The 16,696-nt window shown below is 40.3% G+C and overlaps 1 protein-coding gene across 1 annotated transcript in view; it reads right to left on the minus strand.

The window, feature by feature from the left end:
• Positions 1-16,696, minus strand: part of TAFA2 (TAFA chemokine like family member 2) — a 565,192-nt gene that overhangs the window by 410,787 nt on the left and 137,709 nt on the right. The window lies entirely within an intron of this gene.

Raw genomic sequence — 16,696 nt, forward strand, 5'->3', positions numbered from 1 at the left:
AGGCTTATTTACTTGCTTCACTTCAAAAATACAAACGTCAAAGCACCTCAGAACAGATCTCTATGTTTTTATATCTTTTCATTATAGGAAACACTGTGATGAAAGTCCTTACAAATATAATTTAAAGGAAAAAACTAGAACTATAAAGTTAACCTTCAAGGAAATTTAAATTACAAATTAAATTAAATTACAAATACCCCAATATGGTTGACTCATGGTCTCTCTTCACTTCCAATAGTACATCCTCGGTTACCTGTACAAATCCCCTTCATAGATAACTTGGCACTCACAAAGTTGTAGGATGGAACTGTGGGAAAGAGAGATGAGATGAGATTCTCTTTTTATAACCTCACCTGTGCTCTCTTTTGAAAAGCTGAAAAATATCAAAGCTAAGCTATTTTTCCTGCTGGCGCCCTAAGAGGAATTATCTCATCTTCCACCTGCCTCCTTGGAATAGGTCTTACAATAGTTAGGCAAGGGGCTCATACATCACCCCAGTCAAATTATCAGATGGGTTCCCTTTCTGTTTGGATATGGAAATGGAAAAATTCACAGACTCCAAATATTATTCAAAAATTCAGTTTAGAGGATTTCTCCATCACCAAGCCAAGTGTTATCTTTGACTTCCCAGAGAGAATTTCAGATGTTTTGTACGACTCGGTCACTGTTAAGCATTACCAGGAAATGTGAACCTGCAGCCTCCATGGTTGCAAATCTCAGGAATATTGACAATCACAGGTAGCCATTTAAAAATAGAAACGATGAATTCTTACAGATGGAACACATTAGTGTTATCAATACCACTGCCCATGTTGCAGAGAAGAAGCCAATTCTGACTCCACAATGGAACCATTCCTCTGACTTGCTTTTCCTTGCTTTTGTTATTATAATCATACAGAATGGCCTGCCTCCAAGAATCCTGCCCCTCTGCCTGACTATTAAGCTACAGTGCCTTTGTTCAGAACCCTGTGTGCTTGTAGATGGATGGAAGGGGGAAATTAACACATAATCCACCTGAGGCTTGCCATTCTAGGAGATGCTTGCAAGATTAATGGCCTTTTTACTTTACTTCCTTACTGTCCTCATCTCTCATCTATGAAAACACCTGGCATCCAGACCCTGATAAGATGGTTATTCTGAGGCACTAGCTTGCCATCTTCTCAGTCAGCTGGCTCCCAATTAAAGTCTCTTCCATGCCTCAACCTGTCTCTTGGATTCATTGGCGCATTGTGCAGTGAGCAGAGCGAGTTTGGACCCAGTAACACACAGACCGATGGAATGATACTTCTCAGAGATGTCACTGATACTTTTCTTGTCTTAAAAGTTTCTTAGGTAGGGCTATCACAAAGCATATCCTCTCTAAAAATGAACAAAGCCAGCTTGAAAAACCTGAATCACAAAAGAAGCAGAGTGACTCTGAATCGCAATTTCCACAGAGGGGATTAGCTTGTGCAATCTCTGGAAGCCCCCAATAAGTGTCTCCTTGGCCACACACAGGTCTCCTGCCCTCCAGGATGGATATTTTCTCGTTGTTTCATAACAGCCCATTACCCTTTTTTGTTTATCTCTGACCATAACAGAAAATCCCTACTGGCACAGAGGCAGGGGAAGAATCAAAACAGAGATTTCTTTAAAGGTCGGTGTTGTTTATTTTCTGGAAATCACTGATCTGGTGCTCTTATTATGAGTCTAAGGGGAAAGGACAGCATTCTAATCCTTTATTCTATACACACCTAGCACGCTACCGAAACAGAGCATGCTGAACTGTAGCTTTCCAGGGTTGCTCTGCCTCCTGGATAGATAACCACCTTCAGAAGCTACACTTCCCAGGAGTCCTCCCAAATTGTATTTTAATAGCATGAATGACTTCCAGCAGAATAGGAACAATAGATAAGAAATGCCTTATGCTATATAATGACACCAGCTAATGTGTGTTGAGCAGCTCCTAAGAGCCAGGTAAACAGGTAAATAGGTTCCTTACATGTGTATATTGAGTCTAAGAACTTCTTTCTTACTCTTGGGGGGGAAAAAGGAGTAAGTAAAGAACATATTACTCAGGACTCAATTGCCTCCCTTGGATCTTTGAATTTTGATTCTTTCATGTGAGAAGAACAACAAAACAGTGATCATGCACGTTGCCTCATGTTCAGTAGGTATGGCCAACGCACTCTTCATTAATATTGCAAAGACTTGCTTTGTTGCTGTTTAGTTGCTAAGTCAAATCTGACTCTTTGTGACCCCATGGACTGTAGCCCACCAGGCTCTCTGTCCAGGGGATTTCCCAGCAAGAATACTGGAGTGGGTTACCATTTCCTTCTCCAAGAGATCAAATCTACATCTACTGTATTGACAGGCAGATTCTTTACCACTGAGCCACAAATACTGAAAAGATCTGCTATCACATTTTAAAATAAAAATAATTTTATTTGGATTAGGTATCATGCTTATTATGGCCAAAGCACATCTGTCAAGTTCTTTTTAATACTTATAATGTTGCAAGGTAGCCTTACTTTTCAAATATATTTATACACTTGCTTGATAGTCTTGAGAGTAATATTAATTTGTCCATTCTTTCATTCTTTCATGAGCCATCTGAGATCAGCTCTCAACAAAGAACTAAAGGAAATTCCAAAGATATAAAGTCAATTTCCTTCTTAAGATATTTATTGCTTGCACTGCTTTATTTTTAAAACATTATTGGAGAATTCAAGTTTAAAACTGTATTGAATGAGGTATAATAATAGCAATGGACTGCAGAGACTTTCTTAATCTCTAACACTGGCACCACTGGTAATTTTTTAAGCAAACCTCAAAGGATATTATTCCTTCCACAAGGACAGAAAAGTGTGTATGTGTGTGTATACACACACACAGACACACACACACACACATGGCTCATGGGTAGAGGGAGGGAAGAAGAAGGAGAAGAGAGGAAAGGGGACAAGAAGGAGAAAGAGGAGGGCAAGAGTGAGAGAGAAAATATGCTATAATACTCACCAAATACATATTGAACAATAGGCTTCAAAACACATGAGCCAGGAGCAATAACTATAAAAGCAAATACAGTCAACAATGTGATCTTTCACTTGACTTAATTCAAAAAGACTTTTGGTGGCAGCTCTTTGGCTAGAGCATTTATGTTAAGTGTTCCTTAACTGATGGAGAAAGTGCCATACCTCCATTCCTTGGTCTCTACTAGTAGTTAGGGTTACACTCATCTGTAGTGGTTAAGGCTACACCTGTTGTAACTAATAAATTAAGAGTGACCTAGTAACAGATTTCCAGTGGTCATATATGGATGTGAGAGTTGGACCATAAAGAAAGCTGAGAGGAAAGAATTGATGTTTTTGAACTGTGGATTTGGAGAAGACTCTTGAGAGTCCCTTGGACTGCAAGGAGATCCAACCAGTCCTTTCTAAAGGAAATCAACCCTGAATATTCATTGGAAGGACTGATGCTAAAGCTGAAACTCCAGTACTTTGGCCACCTCATGTGAAGAGTTGACTCATTGGAAAAGACTCTGATGCTGGGAGGGATTGGGGGCAGGAGGAGAAGGGGACGACAGAGGATGAGATGGCTGCATGGCATCACTGACTCGATGGACGTGAGTCTGAGTGAACTCCGGGAGTGGTGATGGACAGGGAGGCCTGGCATGCTGCGATTCATGGGGTCGCAAAGGCGACCCGACTGAGCAACTGAACTGAACTGAACCTATCACTAATTTGTGTGTGTGTGTGTGTGCTCAGTTGTGTCCGACTCTTTGTGATCCCATGGACTGTAGCCTACCAGGCACCTCTGTCCATGAGATTCTCCCAGCAAGAATACTGGAGTGGGTGGCCATTTCCTTCTCCAGGGGATCTTCCTGACCCAGGGATCAAATCAACATCTCCTGCACTGGCAGGCAGATTCTCTAACACTGTGCCATTTGATAATAGGTATTACTAATTAATGCTCTCCTACAATTGATGTGAAGTTAAATCTTGCTTAATATACAAACTGCAAAGAAAAAGCAAAAAAGCTTTTTAATAAATACATGCTAAATAGATTGTAAACAGGCATTGTTGCAGGTTCTGTGAATACGGTGAAAGAACTTAGCCCCTAAGGGGTCAGAGGCTTGTAAATGCTTCGGAGATAACTAAAAGTAATCACATGAAGGAAAGCAACAGGAAAGTCCTCTCTGAGAAGGTGTCTTTTAGGCTGAAATTGAAATGTCAGGAAGGAAACATCTTCTGAGGATAAGGAGGAAGAGCTCTTAGGCACAGGGAATACCCAGTGCACTGGATTTAAGCACAAAGACGTTTGGCATGTGGCCAGAGCAAGCTAGGGAGAGACAGTACCACAAAAGCAGCTCAGAGGAGTAGGCAAGTGTAGGACTTTGAAAGCTGGAATAAGGAGAGTGGATTTCCTAAGTGGGATGGGACCTTTCAAGGGTTCTGAAGCAGGAGAGAGACACATAATAAATTCAGGGGGAGCAACTATCCAAGAAAGGACACAAAGAAGATACCATGCTGACTTGGACTAGAAAGTTAGGGGAAAAAAAGAAAAGACAGATCTGAGATACTGACTCTTTGTGACCCCGTGGACTGTAGCCCACCAGGCTCCTCTGTCCATGGGATTCTCCAGGCTAGAATACTGGAGTGTGTTGCCATGCCCTCCTCCAGCAGATCTTTCAGACCCAGGGATCAAACTTGCGTCTCTTACGTCTCCTACTTTGGGAGGATAGTTCTTTACTATTAGCACCTGGAAAGTCAGAAACAGTGCTACCTCCTAGACATTTGGCTTGAACAAGTACCAGGTGGATGACAGTGCCAGTACTGAAATGGGAAAGACTAGAAGGGGTAGAGGAAATGCAGTTTTGTTGTGGTTGTGTTCTGTTTCAGACACCTAGGCACACCAGGTCTGCTGTTTCGTCAAGCAATGTACTTCACAACCCTAATGTTTATAACAATTAGTATCATAATAGGCATATCAAAATTCTCATATCACTATTCTGTTGTACTCATTCTCCAAGTATCCTGCATTAGAAAAAGCTACATCTCTGAAGAAAGATGGATAAGCTGACATGTAAAATGGGCATGAGGATCCTTGGGTGATTATAATCTTGCACTCTCAACACTAAACCCATGGCCCCACTCCACAGGTGAAGATACTGAATGACAAAATGATGGGGCAAAGGGAAAAAAAGAGAACAAATACCCTGATCAACAGATAACACTGGCTTTCATCCAAGAGCAGGCCATTCTTATACAATCAGACTGTTTAGTTTGAAAGAGAAATCAGTGTCAAAATATAGTTCCTGGATGTTCTTGTTCTCTTTTGAAGCCACTGAGACCTTTAAATTCCTCCCACCAGAACAACACAGAGGACAGGGCAAGTGCCGAAACAAATTAACCCAAGACACTGCTTTGGATAACAGGACGTGCCACATCCCATCTATCATATTTCAGAAAACAAAAGCAAGCAATGCTGAATAGTGAGCAGAAGTAATCAAAAGAGAGAGGGAAAGAGAGACTGGAACCTGGGGAGAAAAAATTACTACAAATACCATATCGAAACAGTTCTACCTAAAGGTTTCCCTGTAACTCTATGATTTTCCCCATCTGTACTTGACATTTTTCATTGCTTGTCTTCCTCCATTTAATCTTCCCATAAGCTCTTTGAGGTATTACTATACAGATGGGAACACTCATGTTCAGAAAAGATAACTTTGTAGTATTGCACGGTTAGTAAGTTTGAGAGCTAGGATTGTACTTCAGTTCTGTTTAACTTGAAAATTCATGTAGTGCCTTCCAATTTTTCTTAGAATGAATTGAATTTAAAGATAACTAATTTTTTATAGTTCACTATATGCATTTCTGGTTACACAGTAGGTGCACAGTATATTTTCAGTTATCTGCCATTATAAAGTGACAGGTGGACTCAAGTGGCACTGAGGACTTCCTATGCCATGGCTACACAGACAAGAACAAATCCTTCTATACAGTGCTGAGAGAGCATGGACTATTTTGATAAGAAGGACCAGCCTTCACATTTGTATGCTGCTATAGCAAGTTGACGCAGAAGAATCAGAGATCAAATTGCCAACATCCGCTGGATCGTGGAAAAAGCAAGAGAGTTCCAAAAAAACATCTATTTCTGCTTTATTGACTATGCCAAAGCCTTTGACTGTGTGGATCACAATAAAATGTGGAAAATTCTTGAAGGGATGGGAATACAAGACCACCTGACCTGCCTCTTGAGAAACCTGTATGCAGGTCAGGAAGCAACAGTTAGAACTGGACATGGAACAACAGACTGGTTCCAAATAGGAAAAGGAGTACGTCAAGGCTGCATATTGTCACCCTGCTTATTTAACTTATATGCAGAGTACATTATGAGAAACTCTGGGCTGGAAGAAGCACAAACTGGAATCAAGATTGCCAGGACAAATATCAATAACCTCAGATATGCAGATGACACCACTGTTATGGCAGAAAGTGAAAAGGAACTAAAAAGCCTCTTGATGAAAGTGAAAGAGGAAAGTGAAAAAGTTGGCTTAAAGCTCAACATTCAGAAAACTACAATCATGGCATCTGGTCCCATCACTTCATGGCAAATAGATGGGGAAACAGTAGAAATAGTGTCAGACTTTACTTTTTGGGCTCCAAAATCACTGCAGATGGTGATTGCAGCCATGAAATTAAAAGACACTTACTCCTTGGAAGAAAAGTTATGACCAACCTAGATAGCATATTGAAAAGCAGAGATATTACTTTGCCAACAAAGGTCCGTCTAGTCAAGGCTATGGTTTTTCCAGTGGTCATGTATGAATGCGAGATTTGGACTGTGAAGAAAGCTGAGGGCCAAAGAATTGATGCTTTTGAACTGTGGTGTTGGAGAAGACTCTTTCGAATCCCTTGGACTGCAAGGAGATCCAACCAGTCCATTCTAAAGGAGATCAGCCCTGGGTGTTCTTTGGAAGGAATGTGGAGGCTGAAACTCCAGTACTTTGGCCACCTCATGAGAAGAATTGACTCATTGGAAAAGACCCTGATGCTGGGAGGGATTGGGGGCAGGAGGAGAAGGGGACGACAGAAAATGAGATGGCTGGATGGCATCACCGACTCGATGGACGTGAGTTTGAGTGAACTCTGGGAGATGGTGATGGACAGGGAGGCCTGGCATGCTGTGATTCATGGGATCGCAAAGAGTCGGACACAACTGAGCGACTGAACTGAACTGATAGTAAGTTAGATCTCTGTCTGCTCAACTATGTTATATGTTAATGATAGAAGCATATTTAAGGTATGTGTTAAATTTGAACTTCAGTTGGTGGATGCAAATTTGCTTTCATTTGATTGACTTGCCTAGCAGAATACATGGATGCAATAGTGATTTAACTTACTGTATTATTACGCCTTTACATCTCAGACTTAACAGACACACACACACACATACATACACACACACACACAGGGAAATTTAAAGCACTGAAAAACCAAGGTTAGCTTTAAATTTCTGTGCTCAGACAGTACAGAGACTACCAGTCATCACAACATTCCAGCCAGCAAGACAGCACAAGAATGCTATAGTTCTTCCTGTATGTCATTAAGAAATTTTTTTGCATTGCAAAAATTCCCATACTTAATCTTGCTTAGCCTTGAAACTGAAGGGCTAATTTAAAAAGAAAGATCTTTTAAATCCCTCAAATTCTAGTCTATACTGCAATTTAATTGCTTAGGGAGTGATGTATTATTTCATAATTCACAAAAATTATTAGATGGTGATAAATTTATTAATTTGGGAATATTTGCAGTAAGAATTATATATGTCAAAGTTTTTTTCATAACTAACAGTTTCATAACAGATTTCATAACTAACAGATTCAAAAAAATAGAATGAGAAAGACTAGAGATCTCTTCAAGAAAATTAGAGATACCAAGGGAACATTTCATGCAAACATGGACTCAATAAAGGACACAAATGGTATGGACCTAACAGAAGCAGAAGATATTAAGGAGAGGTGGCAAAAATACACAGAAGAATTATACAAAAAAGACCTTCATGACCCAGATAATCACGATGGTGTGATCACTCACCTAGAGCCAGACATCCTGGAATATGAAGTCAAGTGGGCCTTAGGAAGCATTACTACAAACAAAGCTAGTGGAGGTGATGGGATTCCAGTTGAGCTATTTCAAATCCTAGAAGATAATGCCATTTAAATGCTGCACTCAATATGCCAGCAAACTTGGAAAACTCAGCAGTGGCCATGGGACTGGAAAAGTTCAGTTTTCATTTCAATCCCAAAGAAAGGCCAAAGAATGCTTAAACTTCTGCACAATTGCACTCATCTCACACGCTAGTAAAGTAATGCTAAAAATTCTCCAAGCCAGGCTTCAGCAATACGTGAACCGTGGACTTCCAGATATTAAAGCTGGTTTTAGAAAAGGCAGAGGAACCAGAGATCAAATTGCCACATCTGCTGGATTATCGAAAAAGCAAGAGAATTCCAGAAAAACATCTATTTCTGCTTTATTGACTATGCCAAAGCCTTTGACTGTGTGGATCACAACAAACTGGAAAATTCTGAAGGAGATGGGAATACCAGACCACCTGATCTTCCTCTTGAGAAACCTGTATGCAGGTCAGGAAGCAACAGTTAGAACTGGACATGGAACAACAGACTGGTTCCAAATAGTAAAAGGAGTACGTCAAGGCTGCATATTGTCACCCTGCTTATTTAACTTATACGCACAGTACATCATGAGAAACTCTGGGCTGGATGAAGCACAAGCTGGAATCAAGGTTGCCAGGAGAAATATCAATAACCTCAGATATGCCGATGACACCACCCTTATGGCAGAAAGCGAAGAACTGAAGACCCTCTTGATGAAAGTGAAAAAGTTGGCTTAAAGCTCAACATTCAGAAAACTAAGATCATGGCATCCAGTCCTGTCACTTCATGGCAAATAGATGGAGAAACAGTGGAAACAATGGCTGACTTTATTTGGGGGGGCTCCAAAATCACTACAGATGATGACTGAAGCCATGAAATTAAAAGACACTTACTCCTTGGAAGGAAAGTTATGACCAACCTAGACAGCACATTGAAAAGCAGAGACATTACTTTCTCAACAAAGGTCCGTCTAGTCAAGGCTATGGTTTTTCCAGTGGTCATGTATGGATGTGAGAGTTGGACTACAAAGAAAGCTGAGCACCGAAGAATTGATGCTTTTGAACTGTGGTGTTGGAGAAGACTCTTGAGAGTCCCTTGGACTGCAAGGAGATCCAAGCAGTCCATCCTAAAGGAGATCCGTCCTGGGTGTTCATTGGAAGGACTGATGTTGAAGCTGAAACTCCAATACTTTGGCCACCTGATGCAAAGAGCTGACTCATTTGAAAAGACCCTGATGCTGGAAAAGATTGAGGGCAGGAGGAGAAGGGGACGACAGAGGATGAGATGGTTGGATGGCATCACTGACTCAATGGACCTGAGTTTGGGTAAACTCCAGGAGTTGGTGATGGACAAGGAGGCATGGTGTGCTGCAGTTCATGGGGTTGCAAAGAGTTGGACAGGACTGAGTGACTGAACTGAACAGATTCATAAAACACTTTAAAAATAAATTCTGTTTCCCTCTTACTTTCAAAGATGCATCTTTTGATCATCAATTTACTTTTATGACAAATTGCTGTTGTTCAGTCACTAAGTAATATTTGACTCTTTGTGACCCTATGGACTCTAGCACATCAGGTTCTTCTATCCTCACTATCCTCCAGAGTTTGCCCAAATTCATGTCCATTGAGTCAATGATGTTACATACCATCTCATATTCTGCTGCCCCCTTCTCCTTTTGCCTTCAATCTTTCCCAGGTTCGGGGTCTTTTTCCAATGAGCTGGCTCTTCACATTATGTGGCCAAAGTATTGGTGCTTCAGCTTCAGCAACTGTACTTCTGAATATCCATGGTTGATTTCCTTTAGGATTGACTGGTTTGATCTCCTTGCAGTCCAAGGGACCTTAAGAGTCTTCTCCAACACCACTATTTGAAAGTATCAACTCTTCAGTGCTCAGCCTTCTTTATGGCCCAACTCTCATATCCATACATGACTACTGGAAAAACCATAGCTTTGACTAGCAGACATTTTTTGGCAAAGTAATGTCTCTACTTTTTAATATGCTGTCAAGGTTTGTCATAGCTTTTCTTCCAAGGATCAAGCGACTTTAATTTCATGGCTACAGTCACCATACACAGTGATTTTGGACCCAAGAAAATAAAATCTGTCACTGTTTCTACAGAAACCTACTTTTTACCTTTATATTTCTCATGAAGTGATGGGACAAGATGCCATAATCTAAGTTTTTTGAATGTTGAGTTTTAAGCCAGCTTTTTCATTCTCCTCTTTCACTCTCATCAAGAGGCTCTTTAGTCCATCTTTACTTTCTGTCATTAGAATGGTATTATCTGCCTATCTGAGGTTGTTGATATTTCTCCCAGCAGTCTTGATTTCAGCTTCTGCTTCATCCAGCCCAGCATTTCACATGATGTACACTGCATTTAAGTTAAATAAGTAGGGTGACAATATACAGCCTTGACGTACTCCTCTTCCAATTTGGAACCAGTCCATTGTTCCATGTTTGGTTCTAACTGTTGCTTCTTGACCCACATTCAGGTTTCCCAGGAGGCAGGTAAGGTGATCTGGCATTCCTATCTCTTTAAGAAATTTCCAGTTTGTTGTGATCCATACAGTCAGAGGCTTTAGCATAGTCAGTGAAGCAGAAGTAGATGTTTTTCTTGATCTCCGTTGTTTTCTCCATGATACAACAAATGTCGACAATTTGATCTCTGGTTCCTCTGCTTCTTTGAAACCTAGCTTGTACATCTGGAAGGTCTTGGTTCACGTACTGCTGAAGTCCAGCTTGAAGGGTTTTGAGCACTTCCTTGCTCGCATGTGAAATGAACACAACTGTACAGTAGTCTGAACATTCTTTGGCGTTGCCCTTCTTGGGACTGGAATGAAAACTGATCTTTTCCAGTTCTGTGGCTACTGCTGTTTTCCAAATTTGCTGGCATATTGAGTACAGCACTTTAACAGCATCATCTTTGAGGTTTTTTAAATAGCTCAGCTGGAATTTCGTCACCTCCTCTAGCTTTGTTCTTTGTAATGCTTCCTAAGGCCACTTGACTTCACACTCCAGGATGCCTGGCTCTAGGTGAGTGACAACATCACAGTGGTTATCTGGATTATTAAGACCTCTCTTGTATAGTTCTTCTGTATATTCTTGCCACCTCTTTCTCATCTCTTCTGCTTCTGCTAGAATCTTACTGTTTCTGTCCTTTATCATGCTCATCTTTGCAAGAAATGGTCCCTTGATATCCCCAGTTTTCTTAAAGAGACCTTTAGTCTTTCCCATTCTATTGTTTTCCTCTATTTCTTTGCATTGTTCACTTAAGAAGGTTTTCACATCTCTCCTTGCTATTTGCTGGAACTCTGCATTCCTTTGGTTATACCTTTCCCCTTCTTTGCCTTTCACTTCTCTTCTTTTCTTAGCTGTTTGTAAGGCCTCCTCAGACAACCACTTGGCCTTTGCATTTCTTTTTCTTGGGGATGGTTTTGGTTACCATCTTCTGTACAGTGTTACAAACCTCTGTCCATAGTTCTTCAGGTACTCTATCTACTTCTACTAGGTCTAATCCCTTGAATCTATTTTTCATTTCCACTGTATAATCATAGGGGATTTGATTTAGGTCATACCTGAATGGCTTGATGGTTTGCCCTACTTTCTTCAATTTGAGGCCCAATTTTGCAATGAAGAGCTGATGATCAGAGCCAAAGTCAGCTCCAAATCTTGCTTTTGCTGACTCTATAGAGCTTCTCAATCTTTAGCTGCAAAAAACATAATCAATCTGATTTTACTATTGACAATCTGGTGATGTCCATGTGTAGAGTCATCTCTTAAGTTGTTGGAAAAGGGTGTTTGCTATGACCAGTGTATTCTCTTGACAAAACTCTGTTAGCCTTTGCCCTGCTTCATTTTGTAGTCCAAGGCCAAACTTGCCTATTATTCTGGATAATTCTTGAGTTCCTACCTTTGCATTCCAATCCCTTATGATGAAAAGTATATGTTTTTTGGTATTAGTTCCAGAAGGTCTTGTAAGTCTTCATAGAATCATTCAACTCCAGCTTCTTTGGCATTAGTGGTTGGGGAATAGACTTGGATTACTATGATATTTAATGGTTTGCCTTGGGAATAAACCAAAACCATTCTGTTGTTTTTGAGACTGCACCCAAGTATTGCATTTCAGACTCTTTTGTTGACTATGATGGCTACTTGATTTCTTCTAAGGGGTTCTTGCCCACAGGAGTAGATATAATGGTCATCTGAATTTAAATTCACCCATTCCCATCCATTGTAATTCACTGACTCCTAAAATGTTGATGCACACTCTTGCCATCTCCTGCTTGACCACATCCAATTTACCTTGATTCATAGACCTAACATTCCAGGTTCCTATGCAGTGTTGGTCTGTACAGCATCGGACTTTACTTTCACAACCAGGCATATCCCCAGCTGAGTGTCATTCCTGCTTTGGCCCAGTCACTTCATTCTTATTGGAGCTATTAGTAACTATCCTCCACTCTTTCCCAGTAGCATATTGGACACCTTCCAATTTGGGGGTCTCATCTTCCAGTATTATGTCTTTTTGCCTTTTCAGACTGACATGGTGTTCTCCAGGCAAGAATACTGGAGTAGATTGCCATTTCCTTCCCCAGTGGACCGCATTTTGTTAGAACTCTTTACTATGACCCATCTGTCTTGGGTGTCCCTGCACAGCATGGCTCATAGCTTCATTGAGTTATCAAAACACTTTTGCCACGACAAGGCTGTGATCCATGAAGAGGTTCATGACTAACAGCATTAAGCAAACTCATATATGCAATATTTACATCTAATATGACTGGAATCCTTTTATCTACATGATTTTTACATTTTTAATGACTATAGGAAATGTCATGGATGAAACATGAACATGAGTTATTACCTTTTCAGATACCAAATATTGTACCAAAAATACATTTTTGTTCCCTGATATTAACTGAAACATTTGTGTAATAATAGCAACTATCAGTTGAGTACTGACCATATATCAAACACAAATGTACTATCCACATGGTATCTTATTTAATATCAAAATCATTCAATGTACTAGGTATTCCACTAAAAGCAAAATAAGGAAAAAGCAGTACCCTTTATGGTGGACATGCCACCTGTTCTTTTGATAGGAATAAAGTTCTAGGTTGGATACAGATGCAAAGATAGACCCTGTGTACGCCCAGGGTCCCTTCACCTAATGTGGCTATGTGCCCAAGCTCTTGACAATAGAATGTGAGTAGAAGCAATTTGTGCACATTTCACCTTACTTGCTTGAGTGGACATCAGTGCAACCAGACTAGACACTCTCCTCCTTTTCACAGCTACAAGGTCATTCCAGCTGTGCTCCTATTTGACTATAAGCAGCAGAGTTACCAGCCAGATGAAAACACTTAAGATTGTTTCTGTTCAGTTGCTCAGTCATGTCCGCCTCTTGCAACCCCATGGACTGCAGCACGTCAGGCTTCCCTGTCCATCACCAATTCCCGGAGCTTACTCAAACTCATTTCCATCAAGTTGGTGATACCATTCAACCATTTCATCCTCTGTCGTCCCCTTCTCCTCCCGCCTTTAATCTTTCCCAGCCACAGGGTGACTCTTTTCCAATGAGTCAACTCTTTGTATCAGGTGGCCAAAATATTGGTGTTCCAGCTTCAGCATCAGTCCTTCCAGTGAATACTCAGGACTGATTTTCATTAGGATGGACTGGTTGGATCTCCTTGCAGTCCAAGGGACTCTCAAGAGTCTTCTCCAACACCACAGTTCAAAAGCATCAATTCTTCGGTGCTCAGCTTTCTTTATAGTCCAACTCTCACATCCATACATGACTACTGGAAAAACCATAGCTTTGACTAGAGGGAACTTTGCTGGCAAAGTAATGTCTCTACTTTTTAATATGCTGTCTAGGTTGGTTATAGGTTTTCTTCCAAAGAGCAAGAGTCTTTTAATAACATGGCTGCTGTCACCATCTTCAGGGATTTTGGAGCCTAAGAAAATAAAGTCTCTCACTGTTTCCATTGTTTCCCCATCTATTTGCCATGAAGTGATAGGACCGGATGCCATGATCTTAGTTTTCTGAATGTCGAGTTTTAAGCCAACTTTTTCACTCTCCTCTTTCACTTTCATTAAGAGGCTCTTCAGTTCTTCATCACTGTCTGCCTAAGGGTGGTGTCACCTGCATATCTGAGGTTATTGATATTTCTCCAAGTAACCTTGATTCCAGCTTGTGCTTCATCCAGCCTGGCACTTCACATGATGTATTCTGTATATAAATTAAATAAGCAGTGTGAAAATATACAGTCTTGACATACTCCTTTCCCAATTTTGAACCAGTCTGTTGTTCCATGTCCAGTCCTAATTGTTGCTTCTTGACCTGCATACAGATTTCTCAGGAGGCAGGTAAGGTGATCTGGTATTCCCATCTCTTGAAGAATTTTCACAGTTTGTTTTGATTCACACAGTCAAAGGCTTTGACGTAGTCAATAAAACAGCAGTAGATGTTTTTCTGGAACTCTCTTGCTTTTTCAATGATCCAATGGATTTTGGCAATTTGATCTCTGGTTCCTCTGCTTTTTCTAAAACCAGCTTGAATGTATGGAAGTTCATGGTTCATGGTTCATGTATTGTTTTGTTTTTTTTAAAACTTTACAATATTGTATTAGTTTTGCCGAATATCGAAATGAATCCACCACAGGTATACATGTGTTCCCCATCCTGAACCCTCCTCCCTCCTCATTCCAGTGCACTAGCCCCAAGCATCCAGTATCCTGCATCGAACCTGGACTGGCAACTCGTTTCATACATGATATTATACATGTTTCACTGCCATTCTCCCAAATCTTCCCACCCTCTCCCTCTCCAATAGGGTCCATAAGACTGTTCTATACATCAGTGTCTCTTTTGCTGTCTCATACACAGGGTTATTGTTACCATCTTTCTAAATTCCATATATATGTGTTAGTATATTGTATTGGTGTTTTTCTTTCTGGCTTACTTCACTCTGTATAATAGGCTCCAGTTTCATCCACCTCATTAGAATTGATTCAAATCAGCAGATGAATGGATAAGAAAGCTATGGTTCATGTATTGTTGAAACCTGGCTTGGAGAATTTTGAGCATTACTTTGCTAGAGTGTGAGATGAGTACAATTGTGTAATAATTTGAGCATTCTTTGGCATTGCCTTTCTTTGGGATTGGAATGAAAACTGACCTTTTCCAGTCCTGTGGCCACTGCTGCATTTTTCAGATTTGCTGGTATATTGAGTGCAGCACTTTCACAACATCATCTTTTAGGATTTGAAATAGCTCAACTGAATTCCATCACCTCCACCTGCTTTGTTTACAGAGATGCTTCCTAAAGTCCGCTTGACTTCACATTCCAGGATGTCTGGCTCTAGGTGAGTGATCACACCATCATGGTAAAATTGTTTACTAAACCACTATTTTGATGTTTGTTTGTTGCAGTGACTTAGCTAGTCTAATCAATAGATCATACATGCATGTATGTATGTTTCTATGTATGTATATATATGTGTGTGTTTTATAGGCAATAACCAATAGAGGCTTTTGGTTTTACTTTTGCAGGATTATTAATTCAATAAATTCCTTAAGAGTAAGTACAGACCAAAACATCAAGATCACTCACATGAACTGTAAATGAAACTATTGTTTTCTAATTATTATTGCTGCTGCTGCTGCTGCTACTACTAAGTCGTTTCAGTCGTGTCCGACTCTGTGCGACCCCATAGACGGCAGCCCACCAGGCACCCCCATCCCTGGGATTTTCTAGGCAAGAACACTGGAGTGGGTTGCCATTTCCTTCTCCAATGCATGAAAGTGAAAAGTGAAAGTGAAGTCGCTCAGTCATGTCCGACTTTTAGCAACCCCATGGACTTCAGCCCACCAGGCTCCTCCATCCTTGGGATTTTCCAGGCAAGAGTACTGGAATGGGGTGCCATTGCCTTCTCCAGATTATTATTGCTAATGATAACATTTGAACTTACAGTTTAGAAAACATTTCTAAAAACATTCTCTCTTGATCCTCATTATATTCCTTTTATTTTGTAACTAAACATATTCAGAGCAGTTGAGTGGTTTGCCAAATAGCACACACCCGTCAGTCAGCAGAGGAGGCTGTAAACCAAAGTCTGTGTTCTTCACACTACACTATACCATCTCTTTGTAACAATATTGCTAATGTTTGACTTGGTAAATTCAGCTAATTTGAACTGTACATTTCAAACAGGAAGTGAATTATTCCTTATGTTATTTTATTGATAATTATCTATGCTGAGACTTTCCTACTTCTATGTATTTGAGCACGTCTGATGTACTTTGCATTATTCTGAAAAATCCAACAGACCTATATGAAGTATTAGGTTGAAGTTTTTGGACTGTTGAAATTTGCCATTTGATATTGGAATACATTCTCCATAAATGTGGTTATGTTATATGTTTTAATACGCATTTCTCACTTTATTTTTTTGCTGACTTACTACTTGCTGCTTATATTATATTTATTTTAGACTATGGCAATGATATTAGGGGTTTCTCAAGTAGCCCA

This window comes from Bos mutus, chromosome 5 (genome assembly GCF_027580195.1).
Source record: "Bos mutus isolate GX-2022 chromosome 5, NWIPB_WYAK_1.1, whole genome shotgun sequence".
Taxonomy (NCBI): domain Eukaryota; kingdom Metazoa; phylum Chordata; class Mammalia; order Artiodactyla; family Bovidae; genus Bos; species Bos mutus.